The sequence below is a fragment of the Pygocentrus nattereri genome, chromosome 6, assembly GCF_015220715.1.
Source record: "Pygocentrus nattereri isolate fPygNat1 chromosome 6, fPygNat1.pri, whole genome shotgun sequence".
NCBI classification, from domain to species: domain Eukaryota; kingdom Metazoa; phylum Chordata; class Actinopteri; order Characiformes; family Serrasalmidae; genus Pygocentrus; species Pygocentrus nattereri.
Genome location: NC_051216.1, coordinates 36,424,429 through 36,439,669, shown reverse-complemented (window position 1 = coordinate 36,439,669; position 15,241 = coordinate 36,424,429). Strand labels below are relative to the sequence as shown.

Below are 15,241 nucleotides of genomic sequence, written 5' to 3'. Positions count from 1 at the left end.
TGAGTGTGTGAGTGTGTGAGTGACTGTCTGTGTCTGTCTGTCTGCCCTGCGATGGACTGGCGACCTGTCCAGGATGTATCCTTCCTTCCGCCCGAAGACTGCTGGGATAGGCTCCAGCATCCCCCCGCGACCCTGACGGAGAAGCGGCTTAGAAAATGGATGGATGTTTTAAGTAAGAGGGTAGGGCACTACACATTCAACCTTGATTATGTCAATTTAAATTACAAACAGATGGTTTTGATGCTGTTTGAAAGCTCTTTTCTGGCTCTACTGTGTACGTACTGTGTACGGGGGGGAGGGGGCGAGAGGGCGAGGGGGGGGTTTCGAACGAACCCTTCGATCCCCCCTGGCTACGGGCCTGAGCTACTCACAAAGGCCGGGGCGTGAACAGTGGAGGTTTCGTCACTACTGAGCGTGATGTGAGGCAAGTCGGCATCCAGTGCATCACCATGTGAATGTGATAAACCTGATAGGGCCGTGCTGCACAGTGGGGACCTAAACATCACAATAAAAGGTATTAGAATAAAGACAGGGTCAAGTGTCGAATCTGTTACTAGTTTACAGATTACACTTATGTACCTAGAATCATGTTTGGTAGAGTTTTGTGGAATCCTTCCAGGCTGTTGTTTCCACGCAAACATTTATAGTAGGGCACGTCCACGTTGTTGATGGTTGTGGTACGTGCCACCCTATACATGTTCATATCTGGTGAATCCTGAATGCACTCCAGGTGTTGCTGCTGGGCTGCCCACATCTCATCAATGGCCTCACACACACACACACACACACACACACACACACACACACACACACACAGTGTGTTAGGTTCGCTTTACATGCTGCACTCTGTGTTAATGCAGTAATAAAAATTTTTTGTATGAGATCTTTTTTTTTACCAGGTGTTTTGAAGAGGCTCACTCCATTCTCGTCCAGTCCAGTGGGACCTTTCAGCTCCTCAATGGCCAGGGGGACGAGCCAGAATGTTTCCTGAGCCCCGAGCGTAACCCTCCGAACATGGTGTTTCAGCTGCTCCCTGGAAATATAGTCAAAATATAGACAAAGGCTGATTGGCCAGCCGAAACCTGTTCATCACTCCACGGCACATCGGCTGCAGCTTTTCAACGGACTCCTCACAGGTCAGCACAAAGGAAACTATTTGTGAGTGCTCGTTTCCAATGCTGGTGAGCCTGCACCCTCCCCAGACAGCTTCTTCACCACCTAAAAAATATTTTTGCATAATGTGATAGCCACTGTTAGGCTCTATAATTGATTTTTAAAAATAATTTTGCAACTGTGTTTAGTGTCGTACAGCATGGCAATATGTTTTAATATACAAACTTTCTTTGTGGAATCCATTTTGAGCACAGTGCCAAAAGTGGAGAGGATCTGGCTCCTGTAATCCTGGACATTGTTGGCCTCTGCCAGCAGGAAGGCGTGTCGCAGGAGCCATGCAGAGGGAAGCTCTCTTGGAGAAGGTGGAGCTTGAAAAGTGTGCCCTAATGAGGAGACTATTCCTCCAGGTTTCAAAACAGTCATGAGGAGTGTGGTGTACAGGTCCTTACGTTGAAGGTACTCCTCAACATGATTCTCCTGTATCTGCCACCACACCTTGACCATAGTGTTGCCTTCGGTCCGGTCCCTCAGAAGGCACACAACATTCCTATCCACACCATGCCTGTAAGTGGAGTCACAATCAATATGTTGAGGTTGATTTGAGCGACTACTTTAAAGTCAGTTTATTGCACATGTTACTTATGGTATACTCACCTCCTGGTGAGGATGGCAGGGAACATCACTTCATGAGCCTCACTAAGCTGTGATAAAATAGCAGGATCCCACGCAAGCCACCGACCTATTGTTCCACCTTCTCCACACTTAGCCGTCTTTGTACAGGGTCCACAGCACAATACCTCAGTGAGCATTGTGTACCAGCTGGACACATCACAGATGTGACGTACCTGATGTACATATAATAATAAAAATCATTAGCAGCATATGACTTTCTGCACTCCTATTTTTGCATATTTACATACACACTAAAAAATATTCAACTGTAATATAATTAAACTCAAACACAGGAGAAATGAGTTATACCCGGGGGAGGTAGACAGACTTGTAGAGGTGCACATTCTGTCCTCTACCCACACATTCATCACCTCACGGACACTTCAGGGAGTACCTCCACACTCCAACAGGGCGCCACACAATGACTCGGCTCCGAAAAAATGGCTGAGGAATTGGCAGACCACCTCTGATGTAGCAGGGAGGTTCCGGTGTAAAACTACATGCGGTCGGATTTCATCACCCGTCGCCTCTTGAACAGACCAGTGTTGTAGACCTGTAGATTTGAACTGGAGTGAACAACCCTCTTTCGGTGTCCTCTTTGAGCCAGGAAATGTTGGCAGATGGGATGCCACTGGAGTCTTCCCACAGACATACCCAACCCTCTAGCTCCACCTGCATCACAAACAACATACACAAGGGATTTGGTTATTATTGTGTACAAAATAATACTAAAACAAATTGTTTTGATTTATGCTGTTTGTACATAATGTGAATAGCACTTGCAGGGCTGTCAGTGCAAAGTGATTCCACAGGATAATCATGGCCCTGGGTCGTGGACGGGGCCTCTGTGTGCTGGCTAGTGGATGCGTTCTGTTTGGGCTGGACAGATGGCTCAGGCTGTTCTAGAGGGACAGTGGACTTGGGCTGCTGGAGGCAGGCAGCAGGCCTAGGCTTTCTTGGCCAGACAACTGACTGTGGTTTCTTCGGCTGGATAGCCTCCTCAGGCTTTTTTGGCTGGACAACTGACTGTGGCTTCTTCTTGGGCTTTTTTGGCCGGACAACTGACTGTGGTTTCTTCGCAGGCTTTTTTGGCCGGACAACTGACTGTGATTTCTTCTCAGGCTGTTTTGGCCAGACAGTGAACTTAGGTGGCTTGATCTTGGCCATGGGCCGAGAACCCTGGGACTGGGCCTTAAGCGAGTCTAAGAATTTACCAAACAAAGTAGTCTGTATTATAATTTTTTTTTTAGAACCATGTTTACGTCCATTAACTCTGTATCTTACTTACCTTCCAGAGACTGGCTTGCAGCTAACAGTTCAGTGTCATCACCTGGCCATGATGTAGGATTACACTTAGTGTTGCTTGTCTGCGGGTGCTGGAAAACAAATGCATTGTAACTACCTAGATTTTATGACAAACCAGTTTTTTATTTACACATTCAGCCAACATGATTAAAATAACACCTATTGGACAATTTTCATTTATTAAGCTATTATATTAATGCACAATGCTATTCTGCTCTCTTCCTGTTTAATAACACTTAATCTGTCCTTGTCATTAATATACTTCCTGAACCTCTTCATCTGCATGCTTATGATGTGTGTCACTGGTGTGTGCAAGAACCTCCTCACAAAACTGTACGCCTTCTGTATTCTTTCCCTCTGCTCATCGCTGAACTGCTCTGGCCTGTCTTTTTGGGTAGGGTACTGACTGTAGAGCTCCCACATCTCTTGAAAGGTGTGATCCTTAAACCCTCTCTGACCGTAGATACACCTGTCAATGTTGGCCTCAAGGACAGTGGAGACTTGTGGAAAGCTCTCTGCATATTCTGCAAGGAAGTCTTTCACCCATTCGTTCAGTATCTCTGCCTTCCTATGTGGGTTTGTTACCTCTGACCTGTGCTTGTCAATTATGCTGGAATCATATGCATCAACTTAGTACTGTCATCATTAATATCACTGTGATTATCATAATGAGTAAACAAACTTTGCAAGGGCTTTTAATAAACACTAATAACAGCCATAGTTTTATGCAAACATATGTAGGTGATTTCTTTTAAGCATGACATCAAATAGTTTTTAAATGCATAGCCTACAATACCATTAAAAATATAATATGCTTATAGAAAGCTTAATTGCTTTCTGTGGTAGCGATTTTGAAGGCGTTTGGTCCAGAGTCACCATAGACTCGAGTGACCGTAGACTCCCAATCAGAACGCGCGACTGTCTACAGCCGTGACGGTAGACACGAAGCCTGGGGTGCTCCCCCCCTCTATACCCAGTCACTGCTTTTAACTGCAGCAAAATCACACGGAAGCACTGTAGAGCTCCAAAACACAGCAGGATTTATTAGTGGTTTCATGCACTGACTTCTTCTTCTTTCGGCTGCTCCCTTTAGGGGTCGCCACAGCGGATCATCTACTTCCATCTTGCCCTATCCATTGCCTCCTCTACTTTCACACCAACCATCTCCATGTCCACCTTCACTACATCCATAAACCTTCTCTGAGGTCTACCTCTTCTCCTTCTACCCGGCAGCTCCATCTCCAACATTCTTTGCCCAATATATCCACTATTCCTCCTCAACACATGTCCAAACCATCTCAACCTGGCCTCTCTCGCTTTATCTCCAAACTGCTCCACCTTCACTGTCCCTCTGATCTGCTCATTTCTAATCTTGTCCATCCTTGTCACTCCCAACAAAAATCTCTGCATCTTCATCTCCGCCACCTCCAGCTCAGCCTCCTGTCTTTTAGACAGAGCCACAGTCTCCAAACCATACATCATAGCAGGACGCACTACTGTCTTGTAAACCTTCCCTTTCACTCTTGCTGGTATCCTTCTGTCACACATCAGCCCTGACATCCGTCTCACACACATGTATTCCATCTTATCTCTACTGATCTTCATTCCTCTCCTCTCCAGTGCAAACCTCCACCTCTCCAGATTCTCTTCCACCTGCTCTCTATTCTCACCACAGATTACAATGTCATCTGCAAACATCATGGTCCATGGAGCCTCCTGCCTGACCTCATCTGTCAACCTTTCCATGACCATTGCAAAAAGAAGGGGCTCAAAGCTGATCCCTGATGTAACCCTACCTTCACCTTGAAACCATTTGTCACTCCAACTGCACACCTCACCACTGTCTCACTATCCTCATACATGTCCTGCACCACCCTAACATACTTTTCAGCTACACCTGACTTCCTCATACAGTACCACTGTTCCTCTCTTGGCACCCTATCATATGCCTTCTCTAGATCCACAAAGACACAATGTAGCTCCTTCTGTACTTCTCTGTACTTCTCCACCAACACTCTCAACGCAAAAATTGCATCTGTGGTACTCTTTCTTGGCATGAAACCAAACTGCTGCTCACTGATCTGGACCTCTCGCCTTAGCCTTGCTTCAACAACTCTTTCCCATACCTTCATGGTGTGGCTCATCAACTTTATACCTCTGTAGTTACTGCAGCTCTGCACATCTTGTTCTTAAAAATGGGGACCAATACATTGCTTCTCCACTCATCAGGCATCCTCTCACTTTCCAGGATTTTGTTAAACAACCTGGTTAAAAAGTCCACTGCCTTCTCTCCTAAACATCTCCATACCTCCACAGGTATGTAATCTGGACCAACTGCCTTTCCATTCTTCATCCTTTTTAAAGTTGCCCTCACTTCCACCTTACTAATTCTCTGCACTTCCTGATCCACTATCTCTCCCCTGTTGTCCTCCTCTCTCTCTCGTTTTCCTCATTCATTAGTTATTCAAAGTACTATTTCCATCTACTCAACACTCTCTGTTCACTCACTAGTACATTTCCCTCTCTATCCTTTATCAGCCTAACCTGCTGTATATCCTTTCCAGCTCTATCTCTCTGTTTAGCCAAACAATACAAGTCCTTTACTCCTTTACTGTCCAGCCTCTCATACAGCTCATCATAGGCTTGAGCCTTTGCCTTTGCCACCATTCTTTTCGCTATGCGACTAGCCTCACAGTACTCCTGACTACTTCCTTCATCTCTCTGGTTATCCCACTTTTTCTTAGCTGACTTCTTCTTCTTCTGAATACTCTCCTGGACTTCCTCATTCCACCACCAACTTTCCTTGTCTTCTTTCCTCTGACCAGACGAAACACCCAACACATTCTTGCCAGTTTCTCTCACCACCTTAGCTGTAGTTTCCCAGTCCTCAGGTAGATCTGCCCCCAAGGGCCTGTTGCAAATTTTCCCTCAACTGCCTGCAACCATCCTCCTCCTTCAGCTTGCACCATCTAATCTTTGGCTCTGTCTTCACTCTCTTCCTCCTCTTTGTTTCTAATCTCATTCTACAGACAACCACCCTATGCTGCCTTGCTACACTTTCCCCTGGCACCATTTTACAATCTCCAGTCTCCTTTAGGTGGCATCTCCTGCTAAGGATATAATCCACCTGTGTGCACCTCCCTCCACTCTTGTATGTCACCCTGTGTTCTTTCCTCTTCTGAAAATACATGTTCACCACAGCCATTTCCATTCTCTTTGCAAAATCTACAACCATCTGACCTTCTGCATTTCTGTCTTTCACACCATACATACCCAGCACCTCTTCATCCCCTCTGTACCCTTCACCAACATGTCCACTGAAGTCTGCACCAATCACCAATCTCTCCTCTCTAGGGACACCATCTACCACTTCATCCATCTTATTCCAAAATTCCTCTTTCTCCTCTAACTAACAACCAACCTGTGGTGCATATGAACTGACCACATTCCAAATTACACCATCACACTATCTCTGCCTTTACCAGTCATTGTCCCTATGTTCAGAGTCCCTACTCTAACCTCCACACTCCTGCCTTTCCTTCTCTCTCGCTGCCTTCTAACCCACCTTCTTTCTCTCCTCTTTGATGGTCTTCGACCTACAGTAGTCCAATTTCCACCGGCACCCTGCTGGTCAACAGCACCCAAGGCGTTCGTTGTTAACCCAGGCCTCGACCGATCCGGTATGGCAATCAAATTTGTGATCCGCATGATAGTTTTGGCACAAGTTTTAAGCCAGGTGCCCTTCCTGACGCAACCCTCACCATTTATCCGGGCTTGGGACCGGCACCAGAAGTACACAATGTACACCCCTAATGGCTGGTTTGGTTTCATGCACTGACACTTTATATAAAATAAGCAGAACTGGGGGAGAAAGTAAGATTTTCCTTTTAATTCATTCTCATTCTCTCTCTCTCTCTCTCTCTCTCTCTCTCTCTCTCTCTCTCTCTGGAAAAATGGGGCACCTTCACAATTCTTAAAGGCATATGGACCCTACTTTTCCCCCCAAACGTTTGACATTACAGCCTCAAATACAACAATATTTTACCGTTATTGACCATATTTTGTTTCAGTCTGTACTGTTTGTATTTTCTGCCACTTAAAATGAGCTGCTGGCTGGATGCGTTATCTACCAGGTATGGCCAATGTTTATGTTTACAAAGAGTTTAATGTAAGTTTTTAACAATGGGAATGAGTAATTTAAACTTAATGTCATCAATGTCAACAATTTACTTTGTTTTTTACTATCAATAGTTAACTCAATATAATGTAACCTAACCAAAAAGTTACATTGAAAAATAAAAAATAGGGACAATGCGATTAGAGTACCTGAAAATTAGCTTGACTTATCGGTCCTTTGCACAAATTCAGGAAAGGCTTGTTAGCAGCCATATAATGTGTTTTGAATGTAAGCAGAGTTCATGAGGTAAATGAACATTTGGTTTATCCAATTGTGAGGGCACCTACATAGCACAACGAGACATTTTGTACTCCCCGCAGTTTCACTCATTTAGAGACACCCGTTACATATTTTATCCACTAGAGGGCAATGGTGCCTTCAAGAGGTGCAGGTTGGGAGGTTCACAGCCACACTTAACCATTCACTAGCTCCCTCAAAGGCCCCCTGGCAAACCACCCTACCCTCTCACTCCTACTTTCACATTTGCCCTGGCAGAACACCTGGCCAACTTCTCCGACCCTCAACCCCCTGCTCTGTCCCAAGTTTACACTTTTGCATCACAAATACCTCTCATCTGTCAAACTATGCCTTTAAGGGGAGAGGTGTTTGTCTGTTGTTGATCAGCAGAACAACATCCCAACTTCTCAACATCCACCTCCCACCTCCTCCACTCACACGGTTTCAACCACCTTGATGAAACTCCATGCCACCCCATTAGAGGAGCACCTAACTGGGCACTTATCATGTTTTCTTACCTTTATGAGTAGCCTAAACAGCATTTCATTGCATTTTCTCTACTGGAAAGGACACCCTTTGGTATGCTGTAATGTATGGGCACCACAGAGGGCATTTCATAATTTATCCATTGGAAGAGCATCTTATAGGGCATCACACTTTCCCCACTAGCCTCCACTAGGGCACACATTAAGACACATTTTCTTGCTTTAGAGGACACATCTTCATAATTTATTGCATGAAGGGCTAAACTAGCAGACACTCAATAATTTATTTTCAATGGGAAGGGCAGCCAATAGGGCACTTCCTTTCATTTTTGCCCAGAGAGCACTTTCACGATGCTTTTTCTGCCATCAGGGAATGCCCCACCTTGACTTAATTTAATAAGTGAAATGATCTAATACTTTAACAATCGCAATTTGAGAAATATCAGATATATCAACTTGATTTAACTTTTTTTGAAGTGCACACTCTGAGAGCGTGAGACTAACTTAAAATGTGCATCAGAGGGGTCCCAGAGTCTCTAATCACCCCTAATAGCATGGGTACAATAACAAATAATTTTTCAAAATAAATGATAATCAAGAAAATTATATTTCAACAAGTTTGTAATAGCTGCCAATATGCAGCAATGATATTCTACAAATGTAATCATACATAAGTGGACTAAAGCCATGGTACAGTATTAAACAATAAATGAACTTTTTAACACATTAAAGGTTGTAGTAAACAGTAGTACACATTTAAAAAGATGGCTAAAATGAATCTTTTTAAAGGGAATTGTACTTAGAACCATGATTTCTATACTGAGCCATTTTGTGCTTTAATTTCCTTTGCATAGTGAAATGTTTCTTCAGAATGTGTTGTATACAGTCCTCTATAGAACCTTTTTGAAAATCAGGCTCTTCTATTGTGACATTGTCAAGCATATAACAATAGAGCAACCCTTTTTGGTGCTATATAGAACCATATAACATATAACACATAAATTCTAAATATCTGGCAACACAGGTGAGTACACCTCACAGTGAACATGTCCAAATTGTGCTCAAAGTGTCAATATTTTGTGTGACCACCATTATTATCTAGTACTGCCTTAACCCTCTTGGGCATGGAATTCACAAGAGCCACACAGGTTGGTACTGGAATCCTCTTCCACTCCTCCATGATGACAGACTTCATGTACAGCTCAACAAACTGCCATCTACAGAAGTTCTCTGATGACTCAGCAATCATCGGACTCATTACAGATGAGGATGACAGTGAGCACAGAGAACTGACCCAGGACTTTGTGGATTGGTGTCTGAGGAACCATCTCCTCATCAGCATGGGAAAAACCAAAAAGATGGTGGCAGACTTCCGCAGACACAGTCACCTCCCTCCACCAGTGAACATTCAGGCAAGGGACATTGAGATGGTAGACTCTTAAGTACCTGGGTTTTCATCTTAATAGACTGGACTGGTCAGAAGACACAAATGCACTTTATAGGAAAGACCAGAGCAGACTCTACCTGCTCAGAAGACTGAGATCATTTGGAGAGTAAGGCGCACTCCTGAGGACCTTCTTTGACACCATTGTGGCATCAGCCATGTTCTTTGGAGTGGTCTGCTGGGGCAGCAGCATCTCAACTGCAGACAGCAAGAGACTTGACAGACTCATTTAGAGGGCCAGCCCTGTCCTGGGTAGCCCCATAGACCCATTGAAGACGGTGGGAGTCAGGAGGATATTAGCCAGACTAGCAACCATGCTAGAGAATAGGTCTCTCCCCATGTATGAGACTGGGCAGCTCCTTCAGCGGCATTGTGCTTCACCCCAAGTGTGTAAAGGAGTGCTTTCAAAGGTCCTTCCTTCCTGCTGCTTTTAGACTGTACAACCCGCACTGCTCCCAGTACAATCCCCTCCACCCCCCACTAGACCTCACACACCTACAGAACATAGTGTTTTATCACCTTTTCCTGTGTTCAGGATAAATCAACACTATGTGCATATATTTTTAAAATATCTTCATAGTGTAAATACTCTTGAGCTTTCTATTTGAAATTGTTTATATTGTTAAGTCATCACCATTCCATGTGTAATATGAAACAGTACCTCATGTGAATTTCAGGCAAAATATCCTTACAATGTAAATATCGTATTTTAAAAATTTATTTATGATTCTTATTTAGTTATTTTTTGTGAAGGATGGAGTTTATTTTTTTAATCTTATTTTTTATGTTTAGTTACACACACACACACTATATATATATATATATATGTATATATATATATATATATATATATATATATATATATATATATATATATATATAAACAGTAAAACACCTTGTTAAGTACTTAAAGTAAATTATTTGCTTGTTAGTTCTCTTTTTGTTACTGCTCTTTTTCTTGAGTATGTTGCTGTCACTTTGCTGCTGTAACACTGAGAATTTCCCCATTGTGGGAATTATCTTATATGACATCATGGAGCTGGTGGATGCTAGACACCTTGCGCTCCTCCTCCTTCTGTTTGAGGATGTCCCACAGGTGCTCAATTGGGTTTACATACTTGGCCAGTCCATCACCTTTATCTCCAGCAAGGCAGTTGTCATCCTGGAGGTGTGTTTGGGGTTGTTATCGAGTTGGAAAAATGCCATGAGGCGCAGTTTCTAAAGGGACAGGATCATGCTCTGCTTCAGAAAGTCAACTCATTCAGCTCCAGACCATGATGCTAACACCACCATCATGCTTGACTGTAGGCAAGACAGTTGTCTTGGTACTCCTCACCAGGGCACCGCCACTCATGCTGGACACCATTTGAGCCAAACAAATTTATCTCAGTCTCATTAGACCACAGGACATGGTTCCAGTAATCCATATTCTTGGACAACTTGTCTTCAGCAAACGGTTTCTGGGCTTTCTTGTGCGTCAGCTTCAGAAGAGGCTTCCTTCTGTGTTGATGGCCATGCAGACTGAGTTGATGAATTGTGCGGCGTATGGTCTGAGTACTGACAGGCTGACCTCCCACTTCTTCAACCCCTAGGTTCTTCAAAGTAGACACCTTTTGCTTTGATTACTGCTTCGCACACTCTTGGCATTCTCTTGATGAGCTTCAAGAGGTAGTCACCTGAAATGGTTTTCACTTCACAGGTGTGCCCTGTCAGGTTTAATAAGTGGGATTTCTTGCCTTATAAATGGGGTTGGGACCATCAGTTGTGTTGTGCAGAAGTCAGGTGGATACATAGCTGAACATCCTACTGAACAGACTGTTAGAATTTGTATTATGGCAAGAAAAAGCAGCTAAGTAAAGAAAAATGAGTGGCCATCCTTACTTTAAGAAATGAAGGTCAGTCAGTCCAAAAAATTGGGAAAACTTTGAAAGTATCCCCAAGTGCAGTCGAAAAAACCATCAAGTGCTACAAAGAAACTGGCGCACATGAGGACCGCCCCAGGAAAGGAAGACCAAGAGTCACCTCTGCTGCGGAGGATAAGTTGTTTGGGCTAAAGAACACAAGGAATGGACATTAGACCAGTGGAAATCTGTGCTTTGGTCTGATGAGTCCAAATTTGAGATCTTTGGTTCCAACCACCGTATCTTTGTGCAACGCAGAAAAGGTGAACGGATGGACTCTACGTGCCTGGTTCCCACCGTGAAGCATGGAGGAGGTGTGATGGTGTGGGGGTGCTTTGCTGGTGACACTGTTGGGGATTTATTCAAAATTGAAGGCATACTAAGCATGGCTACCACAGCCATGCTATTCCATTCGGTTGGTGTTTAGTTGTACCATCATTTATTTTTCAACAGTACAATGACCCCAAACACACCTCCAGGCTGTGTAAGGGCTATTTCACCAAGAAGGAGAGTGATGTTGTGCTGCGCCAGATGACCTGGCCTCCACAGTCACCGGACCTGAACACGATCGAGATGGTTTGGGGTGAGCTGGACGCAAAAGCAAGTGAAAGCAAAAGGGTCAACAAGTGCTAAGCATCTCTAGGAACTCCTTCAAGACTGTTGGAAGACCATTTCAGGTGACTACCTCTTGAAGCTCAAGAGTGTGCGAAGCAGTAATCAAAGCAAAAGGTGGCTACTTTGAAGAACCTAGAATATAAGACATATTTTCAGTTTCACACTTATTTGTTAAGTATATAATTCCACGTGTTAATTCATAGTTTTGATGCCTTCAGTGTGACTCCACAATTTTCATAGTCATGAAAATAAAGAACTCTTTGAATGAGAAGGTGTGTCCCAACTTTTGGTCTGTACTGTGTGTGTGTGTGTGTGTGTGTATATTATAAATAACCAGCCCTTAGGGGTGTACTTCTGGCGCCGGTCCCAAGCCCGGATAAATGGTGAGGGTTGTGTCAGGAAGGGCATCCGGCGTAAAACTTGTGCCAAAACTATGATGCAGATCACAAATATGATTGCCATACCGGATCGGTCGAGGCCCGGTGCTGTTGACCAGCAGGGTGCCGGTGGAAATTGGACTACTGTAGGTCGAAGACCATCAAAGAGCACTCACAGAAATATTTAACGTTTAAGATTTATGTAATTTTATTACACCAAATTCCCATTTACTTTTAGATAATTTTAACAAGCCTATCAAATAGACGTTACATGATTCATATTCATTTGTGTAATAAAGCCTATTTATTTTAAATGCATAATCGCATTAAAAGTTTATGTATTCAGTATTAATAAAGTATACTCTAAATTAATGAGTGTATTTAAAATACAAAGAATATTGTTTGAATTGCATAATCAGGTTCCCTCTACAAAATAGCATATTTATTTGAATTACATGTCATTTATGCTTATAATAAGCATATGTAATAAACCAAATTAATAAAAATGCATCACATTTATGCAATTCCTTTCCATTCAGTACAATTTTAATGATGCCAAACAATCAGACCACCTTGTTGATTCAACAGCTTTATTAGCATTTAAGCCTCACAAAAATATTAAAAGCATGAAATTATGTCTGACATGAAAATGTAATGGACTGAGCACCTGCTGTTTCTAACTTGATGTGTGTTCTATATATGTGACCCAGAAGTTTCTTCCAGCTTGTGAATATGCAAGGACAGTCTAGATTTCAAATCAAATCAAATTTATTTATATAGCGCTTTTTACAACTGATGGATGCACATGGATATTGCCCTGTCGGGCTATGGTGGAAATGTCTTAGCCTAAAATGTTTTAACAACAACAACAACTCATACCTAGTAGATAACAAACTGTCACACAATTTGCAAGGCCACATTCACACAGCACCTGTGAATGAAGACAAAGAACAACAAATCAATTAGGTTATCTGTAAAATGAGCTGAAAATACATCCAACCTTGTCTGAGATCAGACTGTGTAAGCCTAATTAGTTTTGTTGTATCGTAAAATCAAATAATTTATACTTTGAACATGCTTACTCTAAACATTTCAGCTAGATATTGTAAACATTTTTAATATCACATGAACTATATATTAATATGTACTACATGTTGATGTGTATAGCTTTTAATATATACTTACTAAATCTATGTTGCCACATGTATGTGAGAAAACAGGACAGGAGACGGAGAAAAAAACTAGGCACCTGAAAGAAAAAAAAAAAGAATATCAGTGAGAAGAAAAGCAGCATCTATAATCCACGCCAGCATTTAAATATAGTACTCTAAAATGCAGTCACCCACCTAACACTAGCTAGCTAATATATTAGAGTCCCGATTCTAATTAAGGCAGCATGGCAAAAAAACAACAAAAAAAAAAAACAACATGAGACCACAACAGCGACGTTTAACGTGCAAGGAAGCACGCATCACGAAAAAAAAGCCGGGAAAGAGGCTTAGGAATTCTCAAGCTAACCTTTAAGCAAACAGAGCCTAACCTTTTACAAAATGAATAGGATAAATGTTGTGGACAAAGGGAATGCTATCAGGCTTACTTAATGTTACCAGTAGTTATTTTATGACTATAATCAAGCTACATTACTAAGTTAGCCAAGATGCTATGTAGCGAATAGCTAGCTTGTTAGCTGTGTTGCTAACGTGGGCTAGCACTGTCCAGTACAACAACGCGACCAAGATAAACTGCTAAAAAATAATCACAAACTACATAAATATATTGATATCGGTGTGGTGTGATATAAACTGCACGATTAGAACACATTTGGGAGTAAAAGAACACAGGATGTCTCGGATTGCTTACCATCTCACATAGACTGATGTTGCACCCACACCAGTAGAAGTGCATCCCATAATATTTTTCTTCTTCAAGTTTTACGGCAGTTGGCGACCAACTTAAAAGGGCATTACCGCCACCTACTGGCGCAAAACATCGTTCCATTGACTTCTCTTAAATTCTATGAAAACTAATCACATACATTTTAAATAACAGAATCTTGTTTGTTTTACAGCTTTTTTTAATTTAAAATATGTTAGTATGTATTAACTATCAATATCTTTTGGAACTGATTAAATTATGTAGATAATAATTAATTTTAATGCATACATATAAAGAGTTTTTAAATAAAATCAAATAGATATAAATGCATAAAAACTAACTCTGCCCCTCCTCTCCTGAATTGCTCAAACAGTGATTAGACTTACAGGCAAAATTTGACCTAATAGCAACTGGAGAAGCTGAGCGCCTCTTACTACATAGTCGTGGTACATACTACGAATATGGGGACAAAGCGTCTCGCCTACTTGCCCACCAATTGTGACGGCAAGCTACTTTACGTCTAATACCTAGTATTAAAAACGCACAAGATAGTATTACTACAGACCCCCAAGAAATTAATGCTATTTTAAAAAATTTTTATGCAGCATTATATAAATCTGAGTCTTTGGCAGATAAAACTAAATTAAATACTTTTTTTCATGATTTACCAAATCCTGTCATCGATGTGGACACTGTTAAACAATTGGAGATCCCACTCTCTCTACTAGAAGTATCAAATGCAATTAAGGCCATGCAGTCTAGGAAAGCCCCAGGCCCGGACGGGTTCCCGATGGAGTTTTATAAGACTTTCATTCACAAGTTGGCTCCATTGTTATTATCTGTTTACAATGAGTCTCTAGACAGGGGCTCACTCCCTCCAACTTTAACACAAGCCACAATAGCACTTGTTCTAAAAAAAGACAAAGACCCAAACCAATGTAGCTCATATAGACCAATATCTCTACTCAATGCTGACGTAAAGGTGTTAGCCAAAGCCATTGCATCCCGCCTGGAAAATGTGCTTCCCCATATTATTTCAG

The 15,241-nt window shown here is 42.2% G+C and overlaps 2 long non-coding RNA genes across 2 annotated transcripts; one reads left to right on the top strand and one right to left on the bottom strand.

The window, feature by feature from the left end:
• Positions 1-326: 326 nt before the first annotated feature.
• LOC108432578 lies at positions 327-3,810 on the top strand. The gene is made up of 2 exons (XR_001858234.2): positions 327-1,136; positions 1,368-3,810. It is a non-coding gene; the product is annotated as an uncharacterized LOC108432578 (long non-coding RNA).
• Positions 3,811-13,111: 9,301 nt separating this feature from the next.
• LOC119263630 lies at positions 13,112-14,232 on the bottom strand. Its single transcript, XR_005130402.1, has 3 exons — positions 14,187-14,232; positions 13,512-13,575; positions 13,112-13,257 (listed from the first exon to the last, which is right to left on the bottom strand). It is a non-coding gene; the product is annotated as an uncharacterized LOC119263630 (long non-coding RNA).
• Between the last annotated feature and the right edge of the window lie 1,009 nt (positions 14,233-15,241).